Source organism: Peromyscus californicus, unplaced genomic scaffold (assembly GCF_007827085.1).
Source record: "Peromyscus californicus insignis strain IS unplaced genomic scaffold, ASM782708v3 Scaffold_9__1_contigs__length_137607984, whole genome shotgun sequence".
In the NCBI taxonomy this organism is placed as follows: domain Eukaryota; kingdom Metazoa; phylum Chordata; class Mammalia; order Rodentia; family Cricetidae; genus Peromyscus; species Peromyscus californicus.
The window spans coordinates 25,292,943-25,314,525 of record NW_026294617.1 but is presented as its reverse complement, the minus strand read 5'-3'; the positions used below and the strand labels follow the sequence as shown (position 1 = coordinate 25,314,525).

General features: G+C 34.9%; 1 long non-coding RNA gene across 4 annotated transcripts in view; it reads left to right on the top strand.

Moving 5' to 3' along the window:
* Positions 1-1,355: 1,355 nt before the first annotated feature.
* LOC128105596 (uncharacterized) overlaps positions 1,356-21,583 on the top strand; it is a 57,866-nt gene continuing 37,638 nt past the window's right edge. The window contains exons 1-3 of one of the 4 annotated variants that reach the window (XR_008216388.1): positions 1,362-1,551; positions 3,007-3,410; positions 4,784-4,880. This is a non-coding gene — a long non-coding RNA (uncharacterized LOC128105596). Of the gene's footprint in view, positions 1,552-3,006; positions 3,411-4,783; positions 4,881-21,583 lie in introns of all 4 variants that reach the window. The other 3 variants (XR_008216386.1, XR_008216389.1, XR_008216387.1) reach the window with 3 other exon arrangements.

The following is a 21,583-nucleotide window of genomic DNA, read 5'->3' as shown; positions in this document are numbered from 1 at the left end:
ATGGTATGGTATGTTTAAGTACACTAAATATTTAAATATAAATGATCAGTGAAATTGGCATGGGTGAAAAACATGGCTACCTGAATATAAATATTCTCTGTACTGTGATAAAGAACATGTTAAGTAAGTTTTTGTGTTCTTCCAAGTCCATAGTCCCAAGTCCAATCCCATACTAATATGGTAGACTTTTATCTAGTATGGCTCATTAATTTAATTTATGTGGAAAGATCTTCCCTTTTCTGAAATTTAAAAAAATGTTAATAAAAAATAGCATTTACGTTAGATTTTGTATTCTCAGAATTTCAGTGCTACATATTTCTTATCATAGGATAGATCTATATGTGATTGCAGAAGATCCTCAATAAGCCACATTTATTCCAGTGCACTAGTTTTCTATACATTTTGCTCCATGGCCTGAAAAATAAGCGCCCTGGGAATACATGTGTAAATTCACATTCCTTACCTTTGCCATTACCATCTAAATGGCAGAGCCTGCAGGTGTTGCATATTGTAATAAGCCCCTTGGGTGACTTTATACAAAGTTTAAATGTCACCTGTGCCACACCACATTACTTTACCTGATTTTCTGTTCAATATGTCAGAGAATTCAACTCTTGACTGGTGACAAGATCTTACAAAATTAAGTCATAAGCATATTCTGTTTTTAGGATGGGTATTTCGGTCCTGCCAAAAATCAATGGATGATTTGGAAAACATAGACTTTCCCTAGAGAAGCTAGGAGAGTGCAGCATCAATAAAATATCAGCCTGTTCAAGGTAGACTGTTGCAGTGTGCTGATACACAAGGCTCTTGTCAGGAGATGCACTCAGCTACAGAAGTAGCATGATGGAGTCGCCCTTAAGTCAAACTTGATACCTAATGGAAAGAAAATAGAATTTGCAAGTGCCACCGGTCTGTCCAGTTCTGGTTTATTTTTAATGACAAGCCAATCTGCTGTGTGTCTAGCATGTCATACCAACCCAGACAAAATCATGCTTATGAAATCTTCATTAGGGGAAGATAGAAATAGAGTAGTAAAATAACATAAAGCTTTCTTGACGTAAACATGCCGTTTTAGCTGCTAAAACAACACAGGACAGTTTAGAATGTGCAACAGCATCACTTTTTATTGTTATTCATAAAGAGGAAACAAAATTTGGAAACATTTTTAAAAGCAAAGCATAAATAAATTAGTCGGGTTTTTTTCTTTTAAACATTTACTTATAGGGTTGCAATTATTTAAATGTTCTTTATTTTTAATATATTGTCTTATGAATTTAGGAGGTTTTCATTCATATGCACAATATATTTTGATCAATTTGTGCCGTACTTCTCCTCAACTCTTCTCAGATCACCCCATCACTATACCCTCCCAAAGTCATGACATTTCTTTCTTTTCTAACCCAAGATATTTAATTTGTGTTGTCTGTGTCCTTAGGGGGTGTGAAACCATCGACTGGAGCAAGGTGGACCTCCCTGGGACCTCACTCTTAAAGAACACTGATTTTTTCCTACCCTAATGACACGAACTGACAGTGGTTCCTCATGCTGGTAAGAATGTGGGGGGTCACAAAACTGCCTTACAATCAAGTGGGTATGTGTGAGAGAGATTAGGGTACTGTCTTTCCAATTACACCTCAATCTCTCTCTCTCTCTCTCTCTCTCTCTCTCTCTCTCTCTCTCTCCTCTCTCTCTCTCTTTCTCTTACTCCTTTTTTCTTCCCCTCCCTTTCTTTTCTTTCTCACTCTGTTCTCTTTTAGGACCTCATGTTACCCAGATTCTCCTCAAACTCAAACTCAAAGTCATGCCTAGTATTAGACTTCTGATTTCCCTGGGATTGCAGGTGTGTGCTACCATACCTTGCTTATGAGATGCTGAGACTCTGCTGTGGGCCTTGTGCCTGCTGGTAAACACTCCTCCAAATCAGCTCTATCTCACAGCCCCTTATCACACTAACTCTTAAATAATGAAGAAACTAAATTTCCATGCCATGGAGTAAAGCTTACTGGGGGGATTTCTTTACTGTACAGTGTTCATCTAACCAAAATGTCTCCTCTTGCCTCTCACTGAGATATTTCCTGATAGATTCTCTACTTCAAGGAACAATATTGGTATTCATATTCCAATTAACCTAGGCATTGATTTTATCCTCTATGAGGTATGTTCCAAACTTAACATATTCTGTGCTTAATATTCTTGATAGGAAAAGCTCTATAATATTAATAGAGCACACTTTATACTAATCATTACCATTATAAGCCATAGCTCATTGTGGTAAATACTGATTCTCACTCTGTGGCAGCACCATACCTACAAAAGTAGAATTATTCTGAGACAAAAAAAGGTTTGGCTGAACTTGTTGACTCTGAGTGAAGTAGGATTAAAAAAAATTAAAACCTACACGTAAAACCAAAATATTGATTTGTGAAATCATTAAACATATCAAGTGGTAACATATTCTTGTTCTTACTATTCATTATTCCATGGTTCAACAAATATGTTTGAATTAGAGACTAATAGTTTATTTGTTCATTTTTTTCCATTTTTCTTATGTTAGATGAGAGCTGATGAGTTTTAAAATATCTCGTGACAGAATTGGAAATGGAATCGTAACCTTCCCTAGGAATTTCCATGAAGTTCGTTGGGTGCTTATAGAAAATATTAGGGGAATTCTGAGATATCATTTCCTGGAAGCGGATCTAAGAATGGAATAGAGCAGAAAGCAATAATATATTACGTTATTGTTAAAATGTATATTCAGAACAGAAAAATATAAGGTATTAGACATTTAGAAATATTTTATATACTCAAAATGTTGAACAATCTAAAAATATATGAATCAAAACATGAGTCTGAGGGGTAATTATACTGAAAATAATTGACAAAATAGATGTTTATGAGATAGATGCAGCTGAAATAATGATTAGATGGAAATGTATGGAATTATAAATAACAAATGCTTCATTCAAGATAAACTGTTCTCTTTTATTTATTTTTTTCTTTCAGAGCCAGAATATTCAGCTATGTTAAAACATCTGCACTTACCAGGAGCCGTAGGTGACCAAATAAACCCAAACTTGATGATTAGATTCCAGAGCTGAAGACACCACACTCTTGGTCACAGGACTTGAATAAATCAAGCTGGTACTGGCCAGGAAGCTTCCTCCCTGATGACTAGCTCTCATAGAGGAGATAGTCATCAGAAGTTTGACATAACTGTGGATCTTGTGAGCTACAATAGCATGATGTGCTCAGGGGCACAAGAGTGCTATAAATATTACTGGGGTGACAAACTTGTTTCTGATTTAATTCAAGGCCTGCTCCACAGGAAAGAATTTGTGACTGAAACTATGAACCTAGACAGCAATCTATAGTATGGAGCTCACAGACTCCAACTTACACAGACCTGGGTAAGTCCTGTGCATGCTGTCTTAGTCTCTGCAAGTCCATATAAGCTTTGATTATGTTGATTGACAGGGCCTTGTATTCTTGGAGTCCTCCATCCCCTCTTTCTTTTTCACACTCTTTCTGACTCCTCTTTCTTGGTATTCCCTCAGCTCTGAGGGGAGGGATTTGACACAGCCCTTTCACTTAGGGCTGAGTGTTCCAAGGTATCTCATTTCTTTGCATAATTACTGGCTGAGTCTATTTGTTCCCATCTCCTGCAGGAGGAAGCTTTTCTTATGATGGCTAGGCAAGCCACTGATCTATGAATATGGCAGAATGTTATTAGGACTCATATGATTGATAATTTTTTCATTTGTTTGTTTAAAACAATAGTATTTGGTTTTACCCTGGGTAAAACTATCTTAGGTAAAGCTATCTTAGGCTCTTGGTCACCCAAGCAGTGTCAGATATGGGTTCCAACACATGGAGTAGGCCTTAAATCAAATCAGATATTTGTTGGTTAGTCCCACAAGTTTGTGCCACTATTGAACTATCATATCTTGCTGACAGGACACTTTTGCAGATCAAAGCATTTGTGGCTGGCTTGGTATTTATGTTTCTCCTTTGGTAATGTGCAGAGTACATTCCTGTACCAAAGACAATACTCTTGAGTGTGTGTCCATTCCCTGGAGCATGCGCTATCTATTAAATATGACTAGACAGATTATGGGCGTAATGAAGAGCCTGTTACTATTTTTCTGCTAAAGGAACATAGTATTCAAATGACTCCTAATGACTTATTGCTTTACCCATAGACTAGTGCATCTCTCAACCCTCATCAGAGAAGCTTCTTGTTGAGTTAGAAGGCAATTAGAACAGGGACTTACACTGGTCAGAGTTCAGAAAATAAAGACCCTGGAGTGCTCATGCCCCAAAGGGACATTTATAAGAATGACATTTGGTTTGTTTTGATTTTGTTCTGTTTTTGTTATTCCACATGTGAGTGAGATCATATGTATGTATCTGACTATCTTTGTGTCTGGTTTGACTTACCACAATGATTTCTGTTTCCATCAGTGTGGACACAAATGACAAGATTTCATATTCTTTTGAGTGAAGATATTCAAATTCATTGTGCACTTATCCTTTCATCAATATACAGAAGTCATTTCTAGTCCTGTGGTTGGGGGAGTAAATTATGAATAAACATTGAGAGTGCATACTTACTTTATGATTGATTGATATTTACTACTAAGTATGTTCTCTTTGCATTTACTGGGTAATATTTTAATTCTATTTCGTGTGTGTGTGTGTGTTTGTGTGTGTGTGTGTGTGTGTGTGTGTGTGTGTGTGTGTGTGTGTGTGTGTGTATGTGTGTGATGTGAATGAATACAAGTGCTCACAGAAACCAAGAGTTGCTGTCTATTCCTGGTAGCTGGAGTTACAGGGAGTTGTGGGTGTTGGAATCTGAACTCCAGACCTCCTCAAGTACAGTAAGTATTCACAGCCACTGAGCCATTTCTCTAGCCCACATGCATGATTCTAAATAAAAATTCTATAGTAAAATGACAATTGAAAATGTAATATCTTTTCTGTGAAAGAGAGTATATATGTCTCAAGGGTTTCTTAAAGGAGATGAGATGAATCTTCAGGAAATCTAGCAATACTACAGAAAGCTAAAAATTATGTTTGAAAATTACAAAGTGCCCAAGAATTTAATAAATTTTACCGATTCTACGTGCTTCCTTCTCAATGAGCTTCAAATTTCTTTTTAATTTTTAATTTTATTTATTTTTTAATTTGCTTTTCATTAAAGATTTTTTTCATTTTACATACCAACCACAGTTCTCTCATTCCTCCCATCCTCTCCCTCACCCTCACCTTCTCCCCACCCCACCCACCATCCACTCCTCACAGAGGGTATGGCCTCTCATGGGGAGTCAACAACGTCTGGCATATCAAGTTGAGACAGGACCAAGCCCCTATACAATGTACGAGACTGAGTAAGGTATCCCTCCATAGGGAATGGGCTCCAAAAGGCCAGTTCATGCACTAGGGATAAGTCCTGGTCCCACAGTCAGAAGCCCCACAAACAGATCAAACCACACAACTACCACCCACATGCAGAGGGCCTACTTCGATCCCATGCAGACTCCTCAGCTGTCAGTCTAGAGTCAGTGAGCTCCCATTAGCTTGGGTCAGCTGTCTCTGTGGGTTTCCCCACTATGAACTTGACCTCCTTGCTCATATAATTCCTCCTCCCTCTTTTCGACTGGACTCCAGGAGCTCAGTCCAGCGCTTAGCTGTGGATCTCTGCATCTGCTTTCATCAGTTACTGGATAAATGTTCTATGATGACAATTAGTGTAGTCATCAGTCTGATTACAGGGAAAGGCCAGAGAAGCTAGGTAACAAGGAGGACCCTAAGAGCTTCAAATTTCTGTTGGTTTCTTTGAAAGAAACTAAAATGTCATTGACTCTCTCTCTCTCTTTTTTTTTCTGTATAAATTCACAGCTTTGATTCTTATGATGAAATAGGACTAATTCCTTTAGAGAGTTCTTTCCATGAGTTTTCTCTTACCATTGATTCGAGAAGACTAAGAAGTATAATAATTCCTCTATTGGAATGTCTGCATTATTAATTGTGAAGGAATAAACATAAATGATGACTAAAATGAGCTTTTAGAAAACAAGAATCTGAGGGATTCTAAGGCAATGTATAAAACATAAAGGATGAAACTCCTTAAACTGAGTTCCTGTGTTGTTGAGTATTCCAGAATCCAATTGATGATACAGCCAGTGTTTGTAGCAGGATCTGTGTGTCAGATAAATGAGACCTGTTATAAAGTACGAGAATATTGCATAGGTTTTCTGTTCATGTGTATATGGTCAGGGCTAACCACTCCGGTTTTTATGGTTCCTTTTATCTTAATAGAAGATAATTATCTTTCTCCCACTAATTGTTAGCTGCCTGTAGTTCTTTTTTGGGGATGAACTCTATGAAACTACTTCATGTGCGCACACTCGTGCGTGCATGTGTGTGTGAATAATAGCCAAAGGAAAAGAGACTATCAGCTTGAGAGTAAGGAAGGGAAGATGGGAGAGGAATTTAAAGGAGGGTTTCTGGGAGGAAATGGAAGTAAGGAAAGAGAAAAGAGAGAAAGTGTTGTAATTCCATTTCATTTAAAAACATATTTTAAAAATTTCCTGAATGCAAAACAAAAGAATAAAACACATGCTTCAGACATCAGAGATATTCATCAGCTGAAGTATGGTTTATAAATAGAATGCTAGGATAGTAAAAGTTTAAAAATAAAATAGAATATCTAAACAGTAATGCAGCAACCTAAATTTCTGTGGTAAAATCTTTAATATTACCAATCCCCCCGAATGTCTTCATAGTTCTCATGATACTATTCTTGTTTTCCTTGCCATATATTTTCTTTCAGATACACTTTGACAGTACCTATATAACCTCACTCATGGTGGTCTGGCCAAAGTAACTAGAACATTCATTTCCTTGATAAGTAGGAATATCATCTATAAACTGTCTAGAATCTACAATTCTGGCCCCAAAACATGAGCTGCATGCAGTCTTTTAGCTGCATTGAATGTTTGATTAGTAACTAAGTGCAGCATGATGTTTGGTAAGAAGACAGAACAAACCACCAGCATACTAAAAGAAAGTTGTAGACTAGGAGGGAGAAAGGTTGATGCTCTAGCTGCCATTGGCTGTGCAATGAACCTAGCTGTCAGCATGCCTGAGATTGGCTGCTTAAGTTTCCCAAAATTTTTTGAGAACATATTGAATCTTTTCTATAGCCATTTCTCCAAATATCCTTAATTAGAATTAATTTAGTCAGTTTTCTGCTTCTAACTATATTAAATACATATTCATGGGATTTAATTAGCTCTAGTTACGATTATATTAAAACTACTTCAGCTTAAATTAGTTTCACAATTTTAATTTTAGAATGTTACCCAACATTCTGTAAACTGACATATCATATATTATTTATAGCTCATGTAAATACTTAATCTGCTATATAATTTTGTTATTTTTTGATGTCACATCTTTCAATTCATTTCATTGATTCATCTTTAAATGAATGTACAATTAAACTGCATATATTTGATGTCAGTGTATGAAGTATGGAGATGAAGATGAATGTATATTTTATAACTTTAGATTTTCATCAATATTACTGGAAACTTGTAATTTCACCATTTGACTTAGATGTTTGACTCATATGAATGTCTGTGTCAATAAGGGATGAATCTTGACATGTAAAGGAAATATTTCATAGTTAAACTTTTCAATCTACCTGATTCTTAACTCTATGTATTAATATTTCCTGCATTCATATTTATAAAAATAAATTGTATTAAGTTGACTTAAAACACACATGTGCTTTTTAATAATTGCATTAGATGAAATTGCACCCTGCAGATCTCAGGGCCCGTAAGTAATAACTTGTAGTGGCATTCTTGATTTAATAACAAAAGTTGACAATATTTTAAAGCAAATTTCTCCTTTCCACTTATTTTGACTCCCACTCTATATGCATAAATATACTCAGAGGACAGTTTAAGTTCAATTCATAAAAAGACTTTAACACACATTTAAAAATTAAATTATTTGACATTGTATATTTATTGCATTAGCAAACTGTAGCCTAATGTCACTGTTCCAAAGTGGTTTGAAAATGAAAATAGCTTGCTCTGTTCTTAACAAAATAGCTTCTTCTTTAGATAGTCAGATTCTACTGATCATCACCAAATATGGATGTTTGGTATGTACTAAGGCTGATATAATTGAGACACAAATTAAATGCAAAATATGTATTTTTTCTATAGAGGATTATTAAGTTACTCCTTCTCTGCTTGATTTTTTCTGTCATGGATAATCTTTAGGTTATCTTTAGAACATGTAATAAAATGAGTACTATACTCAACCACTTAAATTATGAGTAGAACAATAATTAATGATATGAAACTAGTGATATAAATTGTGTCTCCTTTTGACAACCTTGGTTGATGATTCTTTGTAAGGACATCAACAGGTATGTTGACCTTGAAAACATATTAAGTTTACCTATAGATTACAAGCAATGAAGTGTAAAATAAACATCTTAAAGCTATATCTATAAATGAAGTTTTTGTAAAAGAACAGATCATTTTTATGACATACCTCTATGGGATTTTTTTCTCTATTTCTGCTTTTTTTTTCTACCTTGAAGGATTAATTGATGTTCTCTTTGAAATTACACCAGTTCAAACAAAGGGGGCCTAAACACTGTAAATTCTCTTTATTCTAATTAGTTAATGAGGCACATTTGAGTTGTTTGAAGCTTGTTTTATGAGTCTTAAAAGAACCAGAGGCTAAATTCTCCCATTAGTCATCCATCTGTAACCATCACTAACTTCATTGCAAGTTTATTACATAAATAGCCCAGAGTGGAATTTAGATCCAGAAAATAGGTCTAGGAAAATTCAGTCAGTTACCCCCATTTTCTCTATCTCATCACGTTAGCCATTGTTCTATTTTTATTATGATATGAAGTATGTTTGCTGCTGTCATTGATTTTTTTAGAGTAGAGATAATTTTACACTTGTGTTCTTGTGTTTTCAGGTATTTAGTAATAAACTTTATTTAAAGTGAGTTAAAGAGTGAATAAAAGTGTTAAACAAATTTAATAGCTTCAAAGTGTGGTAATACCATTTCACTCATAGTACTGCAGTATGTTCTGTAGTACTTGTGATTAGATCTTTGGTCTGTAATATTTTTTAATTGTTGCTGTGATATATACTACTCATAACTACACTGTCCACACTCCTTTATGTTGCTGGAATATCTAAGTAAATCAAGGAGATATATCACTAAAATTACAGTAAAGAAAGATATATAGTAAAACCCCTAGTTATTTATCAATATGTTTCTTTTTAGTTAACATTATTTCTGGACATTATAAACAAATTACCATTCATTGTTTTTTATCATTATTGGATTTCATTTATTGTGCATTTTAAAAGAATACTTAGCATAATGATTTTGTACAATATTTTTGTTACCACAAAATTAGGCAAAAAAAGAACAAAAATGTCAGATTAAATAAATGATGGTACTTGATAAGGATGACCAGATTCCAGGATAGATTTTTCTTATGTTACTATTTACACAGACCAGTATCTGAGTCCCTATTTGCTGTATTATTGTCTAATATATATTATATATTATATATGTATTATTGTCTAATATATATTATATATATATATATATATATATATATATATATATTACCATTAACATTGGCTAGTACTTGTCAGCAAACACCATAAAGAATAGTCTCTCAATCTTGGGGAGCAGATGAGTAATCTTTATTGCTATTGTGTAAGAGTCCAAACACAGTCGCCTGTCTGAGTCCTTGAAAAATGTGTTTTGGCAACTGGAAGCCCATGAACTATAGACTAGTGGCTGTGGAGCCCCCATGGGACTGGACTAGGCCCTCTGAATATGGAAGACGGTTGCTTGTCTCAAACTGTTTGGGGGGCACCCAGGCAGGGAGATCGGGATCCATCCCTGGTGCATGGGCAGGCTTTTGGGAATCCGGTGCCTGTGGTGTGATGCCTTGTACAGCCTTGGTGCAGTGGGAAGGGGCTTGGACCTGCCTAGGCTCAATGTGTTGGGCTCTGCTGACTCCCCATGGGAGACCTTGGTTTGGGGAATGTGGGGATGTGGGGTGGCTTGGGAGGGAGGGCTGGGGGTTAGGAGGAGGGAGGAGGTGGGATCTGTGGGTGGTATGTAGAGTGAGTAGAAAATTTCTTAATAAAAAATGAAAAAAAGTGTATTGGTATTGGAAATATTAATGCACAATACCCATTCTAGGGTCTCATCTGTAACTGTACAAAATGCATTATTAATATTTCAAAACTAAGTCTAAGGAGATTAAAAAAATTGGCTTAGAATATTATTGAAAAGTTAAATTTATTTCACCAATATTTGCTTTAAATGCCAGAAAGATGTTGGAAAGTGGAATAATGAAATACAATTAATTATCATGGGAGCAAATTTTCATTATGATGTTAAAACAAAGCACCCAGTTGTGATAGATCATACAGGCCATTAGCACTTGGGAGGCTAGAGGCAGGGGTATTGCCACAATTTCAAGGACAACTTTACATATAAAATGAGTTCTCAACAAGCTTAGGGTACAGTGTGTTTTCTACATCTATAAAGATATATGATAGAAAGAGAGTGGGGGAGGGAGAGAGAGAGAGAGGAAACTGTGATTAATTTAACAAAATCGAATTTGCTTTCAGAGTCAAACCAAAGATTTTGATCAAAATAGGGATTTAGGAATATTATAGGGCTATTTTGAATAAAAAGTTAATTATTACCTTTGACTAGGAATAAAATTTTGTTAAGTTCTTTATTCATCAAAGTATTTTATAGGTCCCATGCTGGTTAGCATCAATTATTAACTGGATAGGATCTAGAGAAACTTAGGAGGCAAACCTCCGGCGCACCTATGAGGAATTTAGCCTCTGGATATATCTACGAGAGATTATCTTCAATAAGTTGACTGAAGTGGAAATATTGAGCCTAAAATGTGTGGTGCTTTTTCCTCGGCTCTGATCCTTTGCTCCACAGAAAGTAAGAAAATAACCGAGCACAAGGGTGAACACTTCTCTCTGCTTCTTCTGTTTATTTTCAGAGACTAGAGTATGATTACGTCATTTCTTCCTTCCCTTTCAAACTCTAAAATCTCCCATATGCCAAAGCCTTCTTGATCTCTTTCAATTTACGGCCTTTGTTTTCATTAATTGCTGGGGTGTGTGTGTGTGTGTGTGTGTGTGTGTGTGTGTGTGTGTGTGTGTGTATCACACACTCCAATATATAACCTTCTCAGTTTGTGTAACATTACTCTCTCTGTATGTTATCAGGGACAATTGTGATTTGATATTGGATTACAAATAGTCCTCTTGCCTGGTAGGACTATTTCCCCTGCTTTCAGTATTTCTTAGTTGCTTTAACTTTTTGTGTACAGTTGAGACCTCATGGGCTTTCCCTCTATCCACTTTGGCATTCTGTTTTTTTCTGGTTCAATTCATGTTGGGTGCCCATGTTGGTAAGATTTTATGGCGATGGGGTCGGACATTCTGAGTAGACATGATCTAACAACAAAATTCTTGATCCTCTTAAAATCTTTGTTTTCTGTCTTCCTAGATGTTCTCCCAGCCTTAAGTGTGGGGGTGAGGGGTGTTGTATAGATGTATTCTTTGCGACTCGGCTCCACAATTCTGCATTTCGATTGTTTGTGGTTTTCTGTTATGGTCTCTATCTGTTACAAAGAGGAGTTTCCTAGATGAGGGGTAAGGACTGTCACTTATTTGATTTCTCTGTTTCCTGTCTCTGAATTCAGTCCATCCAGCTGCCTCATGGTCTTGCTGCCCGGATATCTATGCCATGAAGGACTGAACTTTGAACTCTGAGACAAAATAAACCCTTCTTCAGTAAAACGGTTTTGCCTATTATTTCGTCACAGTCACAAGATAAATACATAACATGGTTTCCCATGTAACAGAAGAGAATTTGGTAGAATGCTATGTGAAAAGGGTTTACCTGGGTGAGTTTTATCAAGGTATAAATGCATTCCTTAAATGTCACCTGCTTCTTCTGATTGTGAAAGTTAACAGCTTAGATTTTACTTAAACATCTAAAGTGATTCCAGTGTCAGAGGACAACAGCATTTTAAATACTTCAAGCATGAAAATACAATGTGACTAAGAGCACAGCACATCAAAGCAAACTATTGGAGTGCAGGGGTAGCAACTTGGGAAAGTTGCCATGTCTCAGTTTGCTCATTTCCAAATATCAATTAGAAGACCTGCTTCATGTCTGTTGTAATTAATTAATGCTGGAATTATTTATGCAAAGCATCTCAAAAAAGTCTTTTGCAGAAACCTTTAGCTGTTCATATTCTTTCTGGATTCTCAAGTCTCTGTATTATTTTTGCTTAATTACTGTTATCCCCTCACCAAGAGCATTGACCTACCCAGTTCTGTGCATGTTATTTATAATTTGTCATTACTAGACCTTGGGGGAATAATGTGAGTAGCACAATATGTAGGTCAATAATTCTGACATCTACAACTCATTATCGTTTTACGAGAAAATATTAAAAATGCATCTCTTTCAATTGCACAAAATTGTTGTGGATTAATATTTTGTTTTGTATCTTCTCTGTTGTTTTATACTCTTCGTAATTATTGCATAATATCCCTGGATATTTCTGAGATGCTCAGAAGGAATAGTTGACTGTTTTACAGTGTGCCTGTGTTGTTTCCTCATGTTGTTTGCATATACTTAATCAGGAAAAACCCGGAACATATCAAATACATGTTTCATCTCTTTCATTGACACCATTGTGCTTCTCATATTATTTCAGCTGAACACACTTTCATGCATTTTTAGCAATTTACATGGATAGATGATAGAATATATGCAGAGTATATAAATTAATTTTATATCATTCTCATGCATTGGCATGACTTCAACACGGCTGAATTTTAAGAACTTTCAAGATAGTACTTACTGATAATGAATTCAAAGGAGGTGTCTGTTGTTTTCATTTTAGTAGATTATCCACAATCGTTTTTTATTTTTAGTCTTGGAAATTATAACTGTTCATAATGAATTTTGCCATTTTAATTTTATTTTTTTTATTTTTTCTCATTAATAAAAATAGCATGTACACTAATGGATTAGATTGTGGGATTTTTTTATAAATATATGCCTTCTTAATTTCTTCTTATTCAGTTTCTCCTCCACTGTCCTTTACTCCTCTTTGATTCTCTGATTTCAGGGCACTTGTTCTCCATTACAGTATTTTCCCGTCACTCCTAACTTGTAAAATCTCTCTGTTCCTTCTTATTGTCACTTATATATACTTACATGTCTTATTTACTCAAAATTATACACACATACTTAAAACTAGATTTCACATATGGGAGAAAATAGTGATACATACCTTTCTGTGGTTCACTTAACTTATTTAATACAGGGAACTCCAGTTTGAATCATTATCCTATAAATCTTATGATTCTATTCCTTTTTCAGCTGAATCAATTCCCCATGTGCAAGTTCACTATATTCCTCATCCATTATGTTGACGAACATCAGATGTCATGTCTTATCTGTTGTGAATGTTGCAGACAGCAGTATGGGTATGGAAGTATGTCTTTGGCATGTGGGATTAGGATCCTTTAGGTATAATCCCAGAAGTGGGGTAACTTGTCATTTGGTAGTTGAGGTTTAGGTTTCTGTGACAGTTCTGCACTGATTTCCACCATTATAGCACAGGTGTTTATTGCTACTATCAGTACATCGGGGGTCTTCTATCCTGAAGTTCCTCACCACCCTTTCAAGTCACTTTATTATTTTTTTTCTTGGTAGTATCTATTTTGAAAAAAAAAAAAAACTGGGAAGGAGTCTCCAATTAGTTTTCAGTTGCATATCTCTGATGGCTAAGAATGCCGAACACTGTAGCATGAATCTTAAAGAGTCTTTATTAATAAAAACAAGCCTGGAGCCAGGTACTGGGGTCAACACTGGAAGATCAGAGAGACAGAACAAGCCACAGCTAACCTCACCTGGCCAACTTCTCAGCTGATCTTGTTTCCTCAGACTGGAAGCCTCTGTGTCCTCATAAGCGAATGGCTCTCAGCTGAACTGTGGTGCTCAAAACCTAAAAGCTTAACCAGCAAAAAGCTTAACCAGCCAAATGCTTCTAGTTCCTGGTCTTCACGCCTTATATACCTTTCTGCTATCTGTCATCACTCCCTAGGATTAAAGGCTCGCTTTCTGGGATTAAAGGCATGAGTCACCATGCTTGGCTGTATCCTTGAACAGATGGATTTCTGCCTCTGGAATTCTAGGAGTGCCAACATTTTCTAGTCTAAGTATCTAGTGGCTTTTCTGTTCTCTGACCCAAGATAAGTTTATTAGGGTACACAATATTTTGGGGAACACAATACCATCACAGAGCACTGTTTCAAATATTTATTGGCCATATATAATTCTTTTATTAAGAGTAGTCTATTTATTTCATTAACCCATTTACTGATCAATTGTGGGAGCTGTTTGATTTTCACAGTTCTTTATATAGTCTATGTATCAGTTCCTTACCTAATGTTAGTTGGCAAATAATATTTTTCATTCTCTAGTGATTATTCTTCAGAAATTTCTTTAGATTATCTGTCATGCTCTTTTAGGAAATACTTCTGCTTTGTTCTTAGATTCAGGTCCATCTTTGTGTCAATACCACACTGTTGTTGTGGCCATTGCTCTAAAAGTAATTTGAAGTCCCATATTATCATGCATGTAGAATTTCTTCTCCTGTCTAGGTTTGATTTGCTAATAGGACACTCTGCTGATTCAACAGAACTGCATGATTGTGATTCTGTAAGGAAATTTGAAATTTTACAGTTTATGGTAAATCTAAAGGTCACTTTCAGTAATACAGCCATTTTCAAAGTATGTTTTTTTATTCAGATTTTTAATCCATTAGATGAAGTTCATCCAAATGAACAGGAAAGAGAGAGGTGTCAGCTTTGCTCACCTACCCCTTCAAAGGTTGACAAAACCAGAAACCCACTCACAGAACATTTAGCATGGTGTTTGGTGCAGTACCTGGTGCCACATGACCCAGTCAGGTAAATAAAAGATTAACCACTGCATGGATCAACTCACCTATCACAAGTATTCTGTGCAGAATACAGAAACTTCCCTCACAGAAGACTTCACTTGGATGACAAAGAACAGTAAGGATATAGCTGTGACACAAAAATCATTTTAGAAGACAAACAGCCAGCTCCAATTTTTCCATTAATGTAATATCTGGCATTAAGCACTGATGAATTAATTTTATTAAAATAAAGGGCTTATAAAAAAGCTTTGCTAAAATTGAATGCATTGAATAAATCTTCTAAATTTTCAGGTATTCTGTGAAAAAGCATTAGTGGTGGCTTCCCTCAGACTTTCTACATTCATCATATCACGTTAACATTTCTTTTTCACTCAGTTCTTTTGTATACAGTATCAAACTATCACTTAGGTTTGGAAATGTTGCTATTTTATTCACTTGAAAAGAAGGGAATTTTTATTTTTCTATAGTTCGTTTAAATATCATCATAGTTATTGACAATAATTAATGAAATTATACTCAATAGTCTTCAACAAAATCACATTTTAGAAAGAAAGGAGGACCAGCTGATTCAAAGTTGTCCTACCAAACATTTCACCACAAATTTGATCATAGATGTGTTTAGAATCTTTAAATCCATTGAAAAGTCTAAATTTACAAAAAAATGATTATATGTATTAACTTATTTAATTACAGAAATCTACTAAATATATAAAATAAAAATAAATATGATTTTAAGTTTATCCTTAACATTCAGTAATTTCATATCCATGTGAGTACCTACTAATCATCATATAAGTGTTTTAATTTAATCTAACTTTTAATTTAAATTAGCTAAAGGCACTATAAATATGGTGATATTTTACTTGTGCACCCCAATAAAAGCTTATATGAAGATCAGAGGAAAAAGTCAGTCACTATATTAAACATAGAAGTCAGGCAATGGTAGCACATTCCTTTAATCCTAGCATTTAGGAGGAAGAGATCCATTTGGATCTCTCTGAGTTCAAGGCCACACTGGGAACAGAGCTAGGCATGGTGGTACACACGTTTAATCCTAGCACTAACCATGGAGATCTGGAGGTCTGTATAGACAAACAAGAAGTGATGTAGCTGGGCAGAGAGAGAATAATTTTTTTAAATGCTATTAATAATGATTGCTTATAGCAAGTAGGATAAGACAAAAATAAAACCAAAATGATAGTACATAATTTTTCAGATTAAATTTTTATAAGATGGTTTCTTCTGTCTCTGTCCCACACTCTGCTGCTTCTCCATTTTCTCTAAAGAAATCTGCTGCTACAGTTCAGCTGCTGCATCAAGAAATGCTGTTGCAAGGAATTGTGGAAATATGTGGCCAAAGGGTCAGAGAAATTTAGCTTTGCCAACCTTGGGATCTCGGGCAAGCATCCACCAGCAGCGGAGTATGAGATTATTAACCTATAAAGCTATCATTTTGTAGTGTGGTAAATTCCATATAGCAAAATGAGCATTATTTAAGTCATTGTAATTGCATAATTCTGGAAGAGCAAATCAAAATTATTTGTAACTCCATCTCTATACCTAGAACAATTCCCTATTTTTGCACTAAGCCCACACAACCAGCACAATCCTCCTTCCTTCCTTGCTACAACAGTCTCAGTCCCTCTGTGCCTCTGGAGTGTACTATGTAAGGCACTCAAACAGAGTATTTTGTCTTTGTGCATCTTTCTTACATACAATAAAAAGTTTTTAAAAGCTGGCCACGGTGTGTCCCTTTTCCCCCATATTTTACTAAACAATATTCCATTGTATGCAAACAACACATTTTATCAAGTTGTGTGCTCATTTGTATTTATTTGGACATGACAAAGTTGTTCAAATATTTGTCTGAGTTTCATTTTTCACTTCTTTCCAATATATACTCAGTAATGTCATTGTTAAGATGTGTGTTAGTATTTTGTTTAATTTTTAGATAAATTGTAGAACTCTATCAACAGAGACTACATATAGCATTTTATATCCCCTTCAGCAGGTCTGAGAAGTTATTATTTACCCGTGTATTTGGCAGTAGTTTTGCTTTTATTTTCTATTTTTGCTTTTGTTATGCATATCTTATTAGATATTAAGTATCATGTTGTGGTTTTAATTTCTATTTCCCTAATTAGTAGCAATGCATAGCTTATTTACCATGTGTATATCTTTGCAGAAATAGGTATTTGTCTCAACATTATCAAGTATAGTCGTTGGTTCATTGTTGTTTGGTGTAAAACTTTTAAACATATATTCTGGATATTAATACCTCAGCAAAATATCGTTTTAAAATTCTTTTTATAGTCTCGATAACAAGCTTAATATGCAGATATTCTCAGTTTTTTATTTATTTATTAATTTTGTTGCTGCTGTTGATGCTTTAACCAAACAAAGTATCACCACATCTAATAAACTGAAGATTTCCCAGTGTTTGTTTCTAAAGATTTTATAGTTGTAGTTTGTGGTTGAAAATTTGAGCCCATTTTAATTTTATTGACATGTTATAACTTCACTTTTGCATATAAGTAACTAATTTCAAGACAACACAGTTCTTTATTTAATGCACTTGACACTGAGGTTGGAAATCAGTTGAACATCTGTGGAGGAGTTGATTCTCAGACAGCCTTCCTGCCCTGCTGCCCTTCATGTGTCTTCACTTCCGTGCCGCCCTGCTTCACTGTAACAGTTCTGCTGTTAGATTTGAGGCCGGCAACTGTGAGTCCCCCAACTTTATTATTCTTTTCAACTTTGGTTTTATTGCTGAAGGCTCTTACTATTTTATCTGAACTTGAGAACTGACTTTTCTCTTTGTGCAAAGAGGAGGCTAGGCTGAATCTCTTTATTTGCAGTTACTGTCAACCCTTACCAACCGTGTCTTCCTGACCATGAACATGGGATGTGTTTCCATAAATGTTAATCTTTTACTTCTATGTTGTTTTTATTGTTATCACAATATCATTATTTGGAGATAGTTTACCTGCTCCTAGGTTGTTTTCAAAATTCCTATATAGCAAGGGTAAGCTGAAACCAAATCTTCCTGCCTCTTGGTCCCATATGCAGGAACTAAAAGCATGCAATACCATACATTCTTTTTTTGTGTGTTTAATTTCCTCTCATTCATATACATATACATATACAAGTATATGTTAAAGCACATTAGACTCTTACTCCTAGTGGTGCCAGATTTATTTAGAGTTATTTTTTTAGAATATATTGAAAATTAAATCAATTTATTTATTCCACTGTATACTGTTCACTCCTAACCTATAAAAATATTGATTCTTCTGTTGGTCCACTTTATAAATTTTTGTTGAACTATGTTCAGTGATTTAAAATGGGAAATCCTTGATGACAGGAAATTATATATTAAAGAAAAGCCCTAAAGTAGAGTAAAAGAAGCACTAGGAGAAACAAGAGGTTTAAGTCATTTAATTACTTTCATATCAATTAAAAACTATTTATTTCTCAATATTAAGTAATTTTAAAGTATACCAATTAGTTTGCATGGTATGTAAAACATGAATAAATGGGAATACATTCCATTGTCAAGTTAGGATTATTTATCACATCCATAGCACTTTTACTACAAAGACCTTGTTCTTGGCAAAAAATAATACAATGGAAAGAAATTCAATTTGAATTTATAATAAATGAGGATAAGGAGCACCTGTCTGGCTCCACCTTTAAAGGAAATCATTGAAGAAATTTTTAATTAATTGGTGTTGTACAGTAAATATAAAAAGAAGAGTTGCAGGTGAGAAAAATTGTAAAGAAGTTGAGCAGAGTATATAAGAAACAAAATTATAGATATGAAACCTTCATAGTTACAAATGTTCTGTACTTTGGTTGGAATTTATTAAATGATCCCTCTTTCTTAAAGAAAACATTATGCCATTTTTCCCTATCAGCTCTTGCAATTTCTTATCATATTGGAGCAATGATGTTCAAAATGTAGATTAAATCATCAAGCAAATAGTGATGACTTGCATTGTGTGTATACACGAATGCTGCATTTCAAGAAGATGAAGAGTCTTACAGCTGAAGTCCTCTTTCCCCATAGTCTGTCCCTGTTAAATGAATCTAGCTGTTGTTAACCTTGCCAAGGAGCAGCAAAGGACAAATACTGAACAAATAACTTAAATTTAGTATAAATAAGAAAAGAAAAGTTGTTAATTTTTTTTTTGCTAAATCTAATTATACAATAAATGTTACTGTAAAGAAAATAATTAACAACATGATATTAGAGTTTTTGCTAGATATGCTAGGACATGTAGGCAGAAAATGATAAAGGTGAACAGTAAATTATACTGTTAGAGAAAGTTGCTTTATGAAAAAAATGATAAATCATTTATATAAACTTGTACTTCCAGGACAGAAAAGGACATTAGAGGGGTAAGGATAGAGAGATGGGAGCTAGCTGTTTAAAAGTAATCAACTCCATGGGAAAAGGTACATGATACCTGTACTTTGTGAAAATACTTTGAAATTAAAAGTATTTATTTTCTCTAGGCTTTTGGAATTTTAATAACAGCATCAAAATTTGGTGGCATGGGACCTCATTAATGCCCTAAGTATTCCTTATTTTTTTTTAATTTTAAGTACTTATTTAAGTACAAGATTCTTAAATGATTCATATATTTTTATATTTGAAGAATGAAACATTTCACAAACAATCATAATGGGTAGCATAACTGTGATTGTTATTATTAGTTACCAAACAGAAAAATTAAGGTAATAGTGTTGGAATAGTAAAAATAATATTTGACTGACAAGCATTTTCTAAATATTGAAAAACAAAATCATACAATATTCTATGCCATTGGCACTGCACAATGGCATCCATGGACGGACTCTTTCTTGCTTAACAGACATTGACTATATACAGATGAAGAAGGCATGGGCCTTGTTAGATTTCCCCCATCCATGACAAGGCCATGTCTATATGATCATATTCTTTAGTGTTCATAGGTATATACTTATATAGCTTCTCTGTCACATTTAGAAGACCCTATACTGGTTGTAGATTCTATAATTTTGAACTCTGTAACTTTCTGTAGTTAAACTTGTTGCACAAATCTTAGAAGGTCTTGTTAATAAAATCAAACCTGAGGCCAGTTATTGGGGTGAACGCTGGAAGATCAGAGAAACACACCAAACCACAGCCACCTCACCTCGCCAATTCCTCAACTTATCCTGTTTCCTCAGACTGGAAGCCTCTGAGTTCTCATCCAAATGGATCTCAGCTGAGCTGCTGCTCAAAGCCTAAAAGCTTAACCAGCCAAATGCTTCTAGTTTCTGGTCTTTACACCTTATATATCTTTCTGCTTTCTGGCATCACTCCCTGGGATTAAAGGAGTGAGTCACCATGTTTGGCTGTGTATCTTTGAACACACAGAGATCCAGGTAGATCTCTGCCTCTGGAATGCTAGGATTAAAGGCATGTGCTACCACTGCCTATCCTCTATGTTTAATATTGTGGCTGTTCTATTCTATGACTCCAGATAAGTTTATTAGCATGCACAATATTTTGGGGAATACAATACCACCACAAGTCTCACTCATTTATATTTTCTTCATGAGCCTTGCATTCCTTTGAATTAGCACCTATCCCTGCCTCTTATTTGTTAATACTAGTAAATACTAGTAGAACTGCTATACCATTTGTGAACCAGAAAGCCTTATCATTCCATGTCCTGTTGTCTAGATGATATTTCAGTTAGGAAAATTGATATGTCTTTTCATTTGAATAGAGTTCCCAGAATAATATTGGCAAGGGCAATCTCTGATATAGGAATATTCCCTACAAAACCTCTTCAATGACCAGTATTAACAGAACTGGCTTATCACTAAGAAAACTTATATGTGAATTACTTTTTCTATGTATTAAAATATGGAGCCAAATTTCCAATATGATTAGCAGGTACTGCACTGTGGTTGCCATTGCATCTGTACTTTAGAGATGTTAGTAACCAGATGCAGTATCTGCAGTCACAGGCAATCTTAATCACAACTCACATACTTAACATTCTGCTGTACAATGGGACTTTCACTATACACTCTCTCGATATTGATTCACTTAACAGTCAATGAAATCAAATGCACACTTACATTAGCATTACATTATAGATGACGAAGATAAGGCTCAGGAAAGTTCATTGTTAAGGTCACATGCAAGGACCAGAGGATGGGCAATCCAACTCTGCACCTTTCCAGAGGAATTTCATTATATTTTAACCTCAGTAGAAAGGTTGTAAAGTAGAAAAATGAGGTCATAACAATAAATTCTGATATTGCTATTTAAAATGTTAGTTTTCTTCTTATTATTTTAAGTATTGGGGATAATGGAGCTCATGGATGAGTGTGGAATCCAGAGGACAACTTTGGTATGTTGGTTCCCTTCTACTGTGGGGATCTAGGAACTAAACAACTCATTAGGCTATGTGGATAGTAGTACTTTGACACATTGAGACATATTTGGAA